The following is a 9,749-nucleotide window of genomic DNA, read 5'->3' as shown; positions in this document are numbered from 1 at the left end:
TGTTTGTTGGAAGCCGACTGGGAAGGTCGCAAAAGGCAATCACGTGACCCCGGGACTCTGCAGTCATCATAATACATGTTGGTTGCCAAGCACCGAATTTTGATCACGTGACCACGGGGATGCTGTGATAGCTGTAAATAAAAGGATGATCATAAATCAGTTTTTCAGGGCTGTCGTTACTTTGAATAGTCACTAAATGAATGGTCGTAAGCCGAGGACTACCTCTAAACAGGAGACTGTAGGGTACAATTGTATGAGAGGTTCTTTTTTTTTTTTTACGGTTTCATGACTTTTGCATGTGAACTGTAGCCTTTTAACCTTTTAAAATGGCAGCCCATGGGGGAGCAGAGAAGAAATTCTCTGAACAATAATAGCACAAACCACAACACAAGTTATTTGCATAATCCAGGAGTTAAGGGTCCACATGAAAAGCAGTTAAGTGAAACCACAGGAGAAACGGCTGATGTTATTCTAGTGACCTCAATACAAATAATGCAGAAATTCTCAGTATCTAATAATACTGCATAGCACCTTTTTCATACATATTCCATTCTTCTCAAAACCTAAATAACATGTACCCAGATGAATCTTTTTATCTGTTATCATTAGCTAATTGTGTTACTGCCTTATTTATGGACTGTTGTAAACATCTACCTGCACTTCTCTGATAGGTGCAGAATGCATTTTCTCTCTGTGTATAGTTTACTGTTAGCTTCCAAAGCAGTTTTTGAATACTGACCCAGCACCAGATAGTGGAGAAAGCTGGCCAGTCGTCAGTGATCAGTTTGTTCATCATAGACAGTGCCCAGTTTATGATGAGCAGCCTCTGATATTTGTGAAATTTCACAAGTTTGTGTAATTATCCTGCTGTTTGCTTGTTTCTTTATTTCGATGGAGCTTATAGGCTTTTCAAAACAGAAGTGACTGGGATTGTGGAAATACCTGTTTGCCTGAGGGAGGTGGAGGTGCTCCAAAATACTGCATGTTTTACATTTAGCATCTCAGAATGTAAAACAGGAATTTGTATTTTTGCTAGGGCAACTTGCAAGAATCTTTATCTTGAGTACATTTTAAGTGTCTAATGAGAATTGCTCAGAGAATGCTTGATGCAGCCTGTGAACTAACTGGTCCTCTAGATTTTTGCAGCCCAGATCTGATAGCCCCAGCTTCTTTTTAATGTGAGTTTGCAAGTGTTTCTGTCAGGATAAATGGATTCTCAAATTCAGCAAAACAAGTCTGGTAACACCTTTCCAAACTACACATTTATGAAAAAGCGCAAGTTTTTGTAAGCTGCAGCTCAGTTCTTCAGATACATACGCATCTGATGAAATGAGCTACAATTCATGAAAGCTTATGCCTTTTCTTAATTTTTTTAGTCCGAAAAGGTGCTACCAGATTCCTTTTGATATTTGGCTACCATAGATTAACATAACACTCCTCCTCTAATGTTTGAAATGCAGCAAGCCACTCAAATGCCTCTACAACCTAGTGCTCATTGGATGTGCGGCTGGAGATTGTGGAATCTATCAAATATACAGTATATCAGGTCTGCCTCAAGTTGGAAAAGGTTGGTATTCATACAGTTTAAATTAGTTATATAATACTAAAATAAAGCTGTTACCAAGCAAACTGCTGTTAAAGATCCATGAATCAACCATAGGAAATGCAAGGATATTTTTTATTACATTGTCATATGGCAATTGTAAGGTTAGATTACAAGAATTAAGACATATAGTTAGGTAAACAAGATTTAGTATCTCAGGAACGTAATGCAGCTAAAAAGAAAGTGACAATATAGCTTGGTAATACAGGAATATATAACAACATTTTGAACCATCACTGAAAATCTGTATTGTATTGTATTGTATTGTATTGTATTGTATTGTATTGTATTGTATTGATTATAGGAATTTCTTTGCCTCCAAGCTCAAACTGATTACTGGTAGATTAACTATTTTTTAAATAAAAATATGAAAAATAAGGAGTAGGACAATGGGATAGCTCGCCAAATCTTACACTGGTTATGTACATTCTACACTGCTGACATTACAAAACACTGGCCTTTTATTTAACCATAGGTTTCAAGTGCTGTGGGTCAGTAGGCACATTTGGAATTTTAAGAGGATGTTATGAGCGCTCTCACAAACTGATCACACCTTCCATGGCAACTCATCCCCAAATACCCATTGACCAGAAGACAAGTGCTGGGTTGTGCAGCTGCCCCCCATTTGATATTCTAGGAAGGCTTCTGTCTCTAGGTGGACATATGGGTTATACTTGAGGCTGATGTTTGCTTTGGCAGCATACTAAATGTCTACTCATGTTCTCTCAGCACATACCTGAAGCACCCCAGCAGTGGTGATGACAAGGCAGGGGCTACTTTTGGCTGCTGTGAGGATGCCCCTTCTCCTCCAGTTGCCCATGACTTCCCTCTGGCCAGTAGAAAGGATCAGGCACTAAGCTTTTGCCTATGTAATGCCTGGCCGGTGCTTTGCAAAGGGCTGACAGGCATTATGTAAGCTCCTCATCTGCATGTGAGACTCCTAGGCACACACAGCAAGCGTGCCCCACTGGCAGGCAGCTCCCGTCAACACACCCCCATCAGCTGTTTTTAGCGAGACAGATGAATGTGAGAGAACAATGAGCAAATGAGAGAGAAAGTGGTAGAAAAAGCATTAGAGCAAGAGAGAGGAGGCAGAAAAGATGAGGGATTAGGTAAATGAGTGAGACAGGTGAACGAGTAATCAGGTGTTGAGAGAGAGCGTGAGAAACAGATGGAGCAAGCGAGATGGAGCAAGAGGCGAGTAATCTGTAGATCATCCACAAAGTGGGCCAGGATTTCCCAGTAAAGTGGCAGAGGAGAGCCTTCCCTGCATTACTGGGAGGCCCTCCTCCACTGGGCGGATCAGGATCTGAGAGACAGCTAAAGCCAAAGGTCAAGCCGTGTGTCAAAACTGGCCTCTTCCCACAGTCCCAGCTACCCCCAGGGTGAGTCGGTATCTTTTTTCTGACAGCAGGAAACCCACCAGTTGCTGCACTTTAGTCAACAATGTGTTGTATTTGTTTGTGGTTTATATTTTGTTTAATGCTGCTTAATTTTGTATGCTGCTGTTTTGATTTGGTAACCTATAAATCTAAAATCTAAATGAATAATTTATTGCACTAATCAGTCTCTTACCAAGGCAGCCTAGAGACCAGCTATCAGGACATATCAAATTAAAGCTGGCATATTTTTGTGCTGCCTCGCAGACTGGAGGAAATTGAATAGGTTGTCTGGGTGTGTTTTGAATGTAGAATAATGGCAGATACATATTTACAAGAAACTGAGGCCATATACTTATAAAGGTATATACAGTAGAGTCTCGTTTAACTGACCTTCACTTATCTGACATTCTGTCTAATCTGACACCCCTAAAAAAAACACAACACGCATAAATCGGCGACGAGAAAAGTGTGCCGCTTGTTTGCGAGCATGAGTGTACTCTTTCTTGTTGCTCCTGATGGTGCGGCGCCGCAACGCAAAAATCGATTGCAACAGGCGCAGCAGATCGGTTTTTTTTTTTTTTTTTTTTTACTGCACTCAATCGTTACTGTGTGTTATCCGACATTTTCGCTTATCCGACGTTCTGCCGGCCTGTTTATGTCGGATAAGTGAGACTCTACTGTATATAAAAAAAGACAAGCTGTTCCCCCTTGCCCAAGGGAGCCTATTATTACAATCGAAAACCAGTTATTATTGATGATTTACAACAACTAACCTAGAAATCTTTTAATAGTTCTTCATCTACCTTAAGTCTACCCAACATGTTTCTCAAACATCGGGATTGTGATCGTGATCTTCTTTTCCAGAATTGTTCTTTGTCCCCCTCCACCACCTATCCGGTTTAATCTGTTTTATAAATACTGTACTTTTCATTTGTGGTGCAACAATTAATGGAGTCGTTTTGCCTGCAGAGTGGAATCATAGCTTTCCCATCATACTGCGCACACAGCATTTTGGCTAAAACTGCCAGGATGTCAGCAACAAATTTCTTCGGATAGCTTATAGCAGTGTTGTCCAAATTTGGCCACTTTAAGATGAGTGGACTTCAACTCCCAGAATTCCCCAGCCAGCCATGCTCATCTTAAAGTGGCCAAGTTTGGACAACACTGGCTTATAGTTTAAGGAAATGTTCTGACTTTTGAATAGATTAATAAAATATGACCCCTAGTGGACAGTGGTTGACAATTTGGCCGAACCGCATGAGAAACGTAAAGAAGCAGGTGTTCTGCAGTACGTTATATATGTGATGCTATCTCACATAATCAGCCTTTTTGTCTTTTGGTCACTTTGGTGGTGAATATATGATTTTTCGAATGTTGCCCTTGAAAGCTAGATGCTAATTTCATTTATTTTATTCAGATAAAATATATTAAAATAAAATTAGACACGTACTTGAGTATGTTTTCTTTTGTATCCAATATCAACATTTTGCAGTTTATTTAAGTCATGCTTCCCCCCCTTGATAAAATGTAAATATTTTATATTTTACCATAAAAACAGTTCCTACACTTTGACATTGGAATGAAAATATTCTGACAAATTCTTCAAAGGCAACCCTATCACATACAAATGTGACAGAAGATAAAAATCATAGAAAGTTGCACATTGCGTGGTGCGTGATGTTTTTTTTCCCCCCCATCATGATCTCTTGTGGAACCCCTGGCAACCTCTCACAGAACCCCTGGTGGGAAAGGCTGGTCTAGGGAAAGGTTGGACCACTGGACAAAGGAGTAGGAGGAGGTTGGAAAGGAGCTGAATGGTTTTCATCTTTCTCTCCTATAGAGAGTTAAAGAAGTTCTGTACCAGTACTGACATTTTCAGGAAGAAAATCTAAGGAAGCTTTTACTAATCTAGTGCCCTCTAGATGTGAGTCTATTGTAATACCTCCTGCTAATGTTCTGAGAAAACAATTTAGACAAATGGAAAATAAATTTTCCAGATCTTGCTGATACACATCCAACATTTCTTTTAAGCTCATATGTAAAAGTTCTGACTTTTTAAACATAGTCTCATAGTCAAGTAGAAACTCATAGTCTCTACTTGAAAGAACAGAGTATCTGTTCTGCTCCCTGCCCTATTATTTAAAACAAATATTGGAAAACAAAAAAACAGAAGAATAAAACAAAATATTCAACTTCTGACAAAACGCCTCTGGCTCCTATGTACATCCTATAGGAATTTCTAAGCAGATACATTTAAAAAAAAATTTAAGCAATGATACACATTAGGGGAAAAAAACCTAATACTGCATGGAGCAGCAGTGTCCAAATACGAAAGCGTTATTCAGGTGGACGTTTAGATTTAGTGTGAAAGTACTATGAAGTCAGATACAGGTACTCCTTGCTTAACTACCATAATTAGGACTGGAATCTTGATTGATGAGCGAAGTGGTTGTTAAGCAAAACACCCACGTGACTGCTTCATTCAATGACCGCAATCCAGGCACTCCCAGTTGCGGTAATTTAGTGATATCCTGGGTCATTAAGTGGATGGAGTGAAAGGGCTGCCTGCTGAAAGATTTCAGCTCTGTGCAGAGCTGAAATCCCCCCAGCAGGCAGCCCTTTCGCTCTCAGACGTTCCTGAAGCCTGCTGAAAGGTACACGGAGGGGAAATCCTTCAGGGGGCTGCAGGAATGGGGCTCAAATCTTCAGGATTTGAGCTCCATTCCTGCAGACCGCCTAGAGGTTTCCTCTCCCCTCCATGTACAGAGGGGAAAGCCTTTGGTGGGCTGCAGGAATGGGGCTCAAATCCTGAAGATTTGAGCCCCATTCCTGCAGCCCCATGAAGGATTTAGCTCCCCTCTGCTTGCAACCTTCCCTGCTGGCCTCCCCATTGGCTTTCTGGGGAAGCCGGTAGAGAAGATTGCAAATGGCGATCACATGATCACGGGGCGCTTGGCAACCGGTCGTAAATGCGAGCCAGTTGCCAAGTGCCTGAAATGCAGCCACATGACCATGGGGCTGGCGTGATATTTTATGACAGCCTGAAGTGCTTTATGGGCTGTAAAGCACCCTTTCCAAGGCCGTCGTAACTTCAAACCATCGTTAAACAAATTGTCATTATACTACCTGTATAGTATTGGGTGTTATGACAGGAACTGAAAGCAGCTGCAATATAAAGGGTATAACATTATGATGTGGAGAAAGTTTGTGGGGGAGAAACCTGCTGCCTTTTTCATAAACGTCAAGTAATCAAGCTAAATGGAATTATTCAGAATAAAATGTGCCACAGGAAGTTATATGAAATTTGCTGTTAAAAAAGTATAGCGCACCCACTTAATAGCTTTAAAAATAAACATAGAGGATAAGGTTGCTAGCTCATTTATAGCTATATAGTATTTCCAGTTACAACAGACACCAAGCTTTATATCTCCACCCCAGGCCACCTGAGTGATGCCATGGATGCCCTGTCCCAATGTTTGGAGGCTGTGGAGGCCTGAATGGGGGTGCAACAGGCTTTGGCCCAACCCAAGCAAGACTAAGTAGCTTTGGGTGTTTCTGGTACCAGGGATTGTCCATTGCTAGTCTTGGACGAGTGGCACTGCCTCAGGCAGACCCAGTGTGCAATCTGGGAGTCCTGGACTCACAGCTCCTGCTCAAAGAGCAGGTGGCAGCCATGGCTAGGAAGGCCTTTGCACACCTTCAAGTTGTGCACCAGTTATGCCCATTCCTGGACTGGGAGGCCCTGCTCACTGTCATTCATGCCCTCATGCCCTTCCATCTGGACTACTACAATGCTCTCAATATGGGACCATCCTTGAAGAGCTTTCATAGCTTCAACTGGTGTAGAATGCGGCAGCACAGGTAGTAAACGGTGCCAGTTATTTGGTGGATGTAACACCACTACTCCATGAGCTGCATTGGTTGCCAGTGAGCTTCTGGGTGCAATTCAAGGTGCTGGTTGTCCCCTTTAAAGCCCTTCCTGGCTTGGGACCGGGTTACTTGAGGGACTGTCTCTCCCCAGTTGTTTCTATCGGAACAATCCTATCAGGAAGGATGGGCATGCTTCGGGTTCCATCAGCTAAGGAGTGCCAGTTGGCAGGGCCTAGAAGACCTGCCTTTTCTGCTATAGTGCCCACCCTGTGGAATATTCTGTTTCCAGAAATCAGGACGGCCCCAACCCTGCTAGCCTTTCATAAGGTCCTAAAGACCCAACTCTGTGCCCAGGCCTGGGGCCATGAACGTGGGGAGGGACTCGTTTCTTTGTTGTAGTAGTGATTATGAGATATTTTCTCAGCTGCTATGTATTTTAATTTTTCTATTCTTGCAATTGTTTTTAATTTTGGTCACCACTCAGTCACTTGTTGAGATGGGCGGCAATATAAATTGAATAAATAAATATGCCAATGTAGGAAGGTATTACTGTATTCATGTCTTGCCATAGAACAGAAGTGGAAAAGTTATGGCTACCTCTTCTGTGGCTTTAAGCCTTGCAGAGTCTTCCACTCATTTTACCCACTTAAATCTCTAAACTTCAACTGGTGCAGAATGTGATGGCATGAGTAGTTAATGGTGATTTTTTCGGTCCATGTGTATCACTATTTCATGAGCTAAATTGGCTGCCAGTATGCTTCCAGGTGCAATTCAAGGTGCTGGTTGTCATCTGTAAAGCCCTTCATAGCATGGGGCCAGGTTACTTAAGGGACTGTCTTTCCTTGGTTGTTTCTGCCTGTCCTATCCAGTTCAGCAGGTTGGGCATTCTCTAGGTCCCATCAGCTAAGGAATGTAGGGCACTGGAGCCCAGAAGACAAGACTTTTCTGCCTTAGTGTTTGCCCTCTGGAACATTTTCCCTCCAGAGATTGGGGTGGCCCCAACCCTGCCAGCCTTGCAAAACTTTTACTTTTATCATTGTCCATCGCCAAGTCATTGAGATAGGGGGCTATATAACTCCCAGTCCAAGTCCTACATTTGGAATATGACCTATAACATGCTGGGTAAAGGCTGGAGCAGTCTTCAAGCTACCAGAAGCTGTGCAGTTCGCCATACAAATATAGTTGGCTGCTGTGTGCACAAAATAAGTTGGATGATCCAGCAGGATGGTAGTGTTTCTTTGCGTTGTTTATGCCGGCTGGCAACATTTCCGTGTTTTAGTCAAGGCCCTTTAATTCATGCAAATCATAAGCTCTGCTACTGTCCTGTTAGAAATTCCTACTCTTAGAGTTATCCAGTTTCTAATGAGACTGTTTGGTTGCTTAGTATAATTTTGATCTCCATAATCCAATTTCAGGTGAATATGTTGCTTAGTCATTTTGATAGAGTTCTGTGAACTTGCTTTGCATTTGGTTCCTTGGGTTAGTTTAAAGCCATCTTTGTGATGTGCCTTGGTTACTCAATGTTCAGTGTCATCTGTCTTTTGCACCTGTAAGTTGTGCATTTCTGCCCCATTTGGTTTGGCTTATATCTACTTTTGATATTTTCTTTGGGCTATTTTGATTCAGGGTTCTGTAAATTTGTTTTCCTTTATCCCTTCTGGTTGAGGGTTTATTAGATACATATGCTAAGTGATATTCTATATGGTTAAACATAATTTTTATATTTTATTCTGTATTTCTTTTCATTATTTATTCTTTCAATTTGCATCTTTAGAATATACTTCTATTCCTGTTCCTCCTTTTTTCTAACATACTGGGTTACCTAGGTGAGAAATGAAATCTTCACTTGTTCATAAACTAGAATTTTCCTTTGTACTATCAATACATTTAAACTGATGGTGAACATTGCCAGATCATGATCGTGTGTAACCAAGGGACGGGGACTGTAACTCAGATATGCCCTTATCAGGACAGGCACTGTTGGAGAGATGTATTTTGGATAGGTTTTTATTGAGTATATAACCACCCCTTTGAGAATTAATAGCGGTTTAATCCACCCCCAGTTGTGATTGTTGTTTCAAGGTACATCTGTACCTTGTCTGCAACTATTTGTAACAAAGTAACCCAAGTATCATAATTACAGCATAACATCTTAGTCCAGTTTTAATAAAGTCTTCTACATGTATATTGTTGGTGTACTGCAAAACACTATTAGGACTGAACATCCACAAGGAGTATTTCACAAAGTGAAGTGTCCCTTCTAGGCTTTAAAGAACTGCACCCTCTGGAAACTCAGAGTTGTTTGAAGGCTTGTTGCAGTTGTGCATGCAGACATTTCCACAGGCTGTCGATGAATTAAAGTGACTATACATGCCCACACAGCCAGGGACAACTTCTGAAGCAGCTGCATAGCTTTCTGGAGATGATGGCTTCACTCCTTTGAAGGGTTTTTTGTCACACTAAGATACTTTGTAAAGTACCCCTTTTATAGACCCTAAACCATATTCATGTATGCAGAGATGGATGTTTTTCTAGAACTCTTACACGCTGCACAGTTCACACTAATTCCTAATGTGGGTCACCTGGCTTTGATTTGACATTGTGAGACTTCAACCAATCAGGGTACCAGAGCCACCTTCAAGACAGGATGGAAAAGCAAGGCAATTTCCCAGCAAGAAAATGCTGTCATGTACATGCCTCCTTTACTAAACAAATGCATCACCCTTTTAAATATCAAACTCAGTTGTTGAGGTTTCGATAGTGACCAATACGGGTAGTCCCAATAATAAGGAGCAAGGTATTAAAAAGGAATATTCACATGAGGACTATCAACCCTCCACCCACCCAGCCCATTTGAGACTGAGCATATTTGACTCTAAAGAACAGAGAATGTA

Source organism: Python bivittatus, unplaced genomic scaffold (genome assembly GCF_059951505.1).
Source record: "Python bivittatus isolate LINGU-HERP-01145 unplaced genomic scaffold, Pbiv_v1 ctg000590_np1212, whole genome shotgun sequence".
In the NCBI taxonomy this organism is placed as follows: Eukaryota; Metazoa; Chordata; class Lepidosauria; order Squamata; family Pythonidae; genus Python; species Python bivittatus.
The sequence above is the reverse complement of the archived record's forward strand: the minus strand, read 5'-3'. Positions refer to the sequence as shown.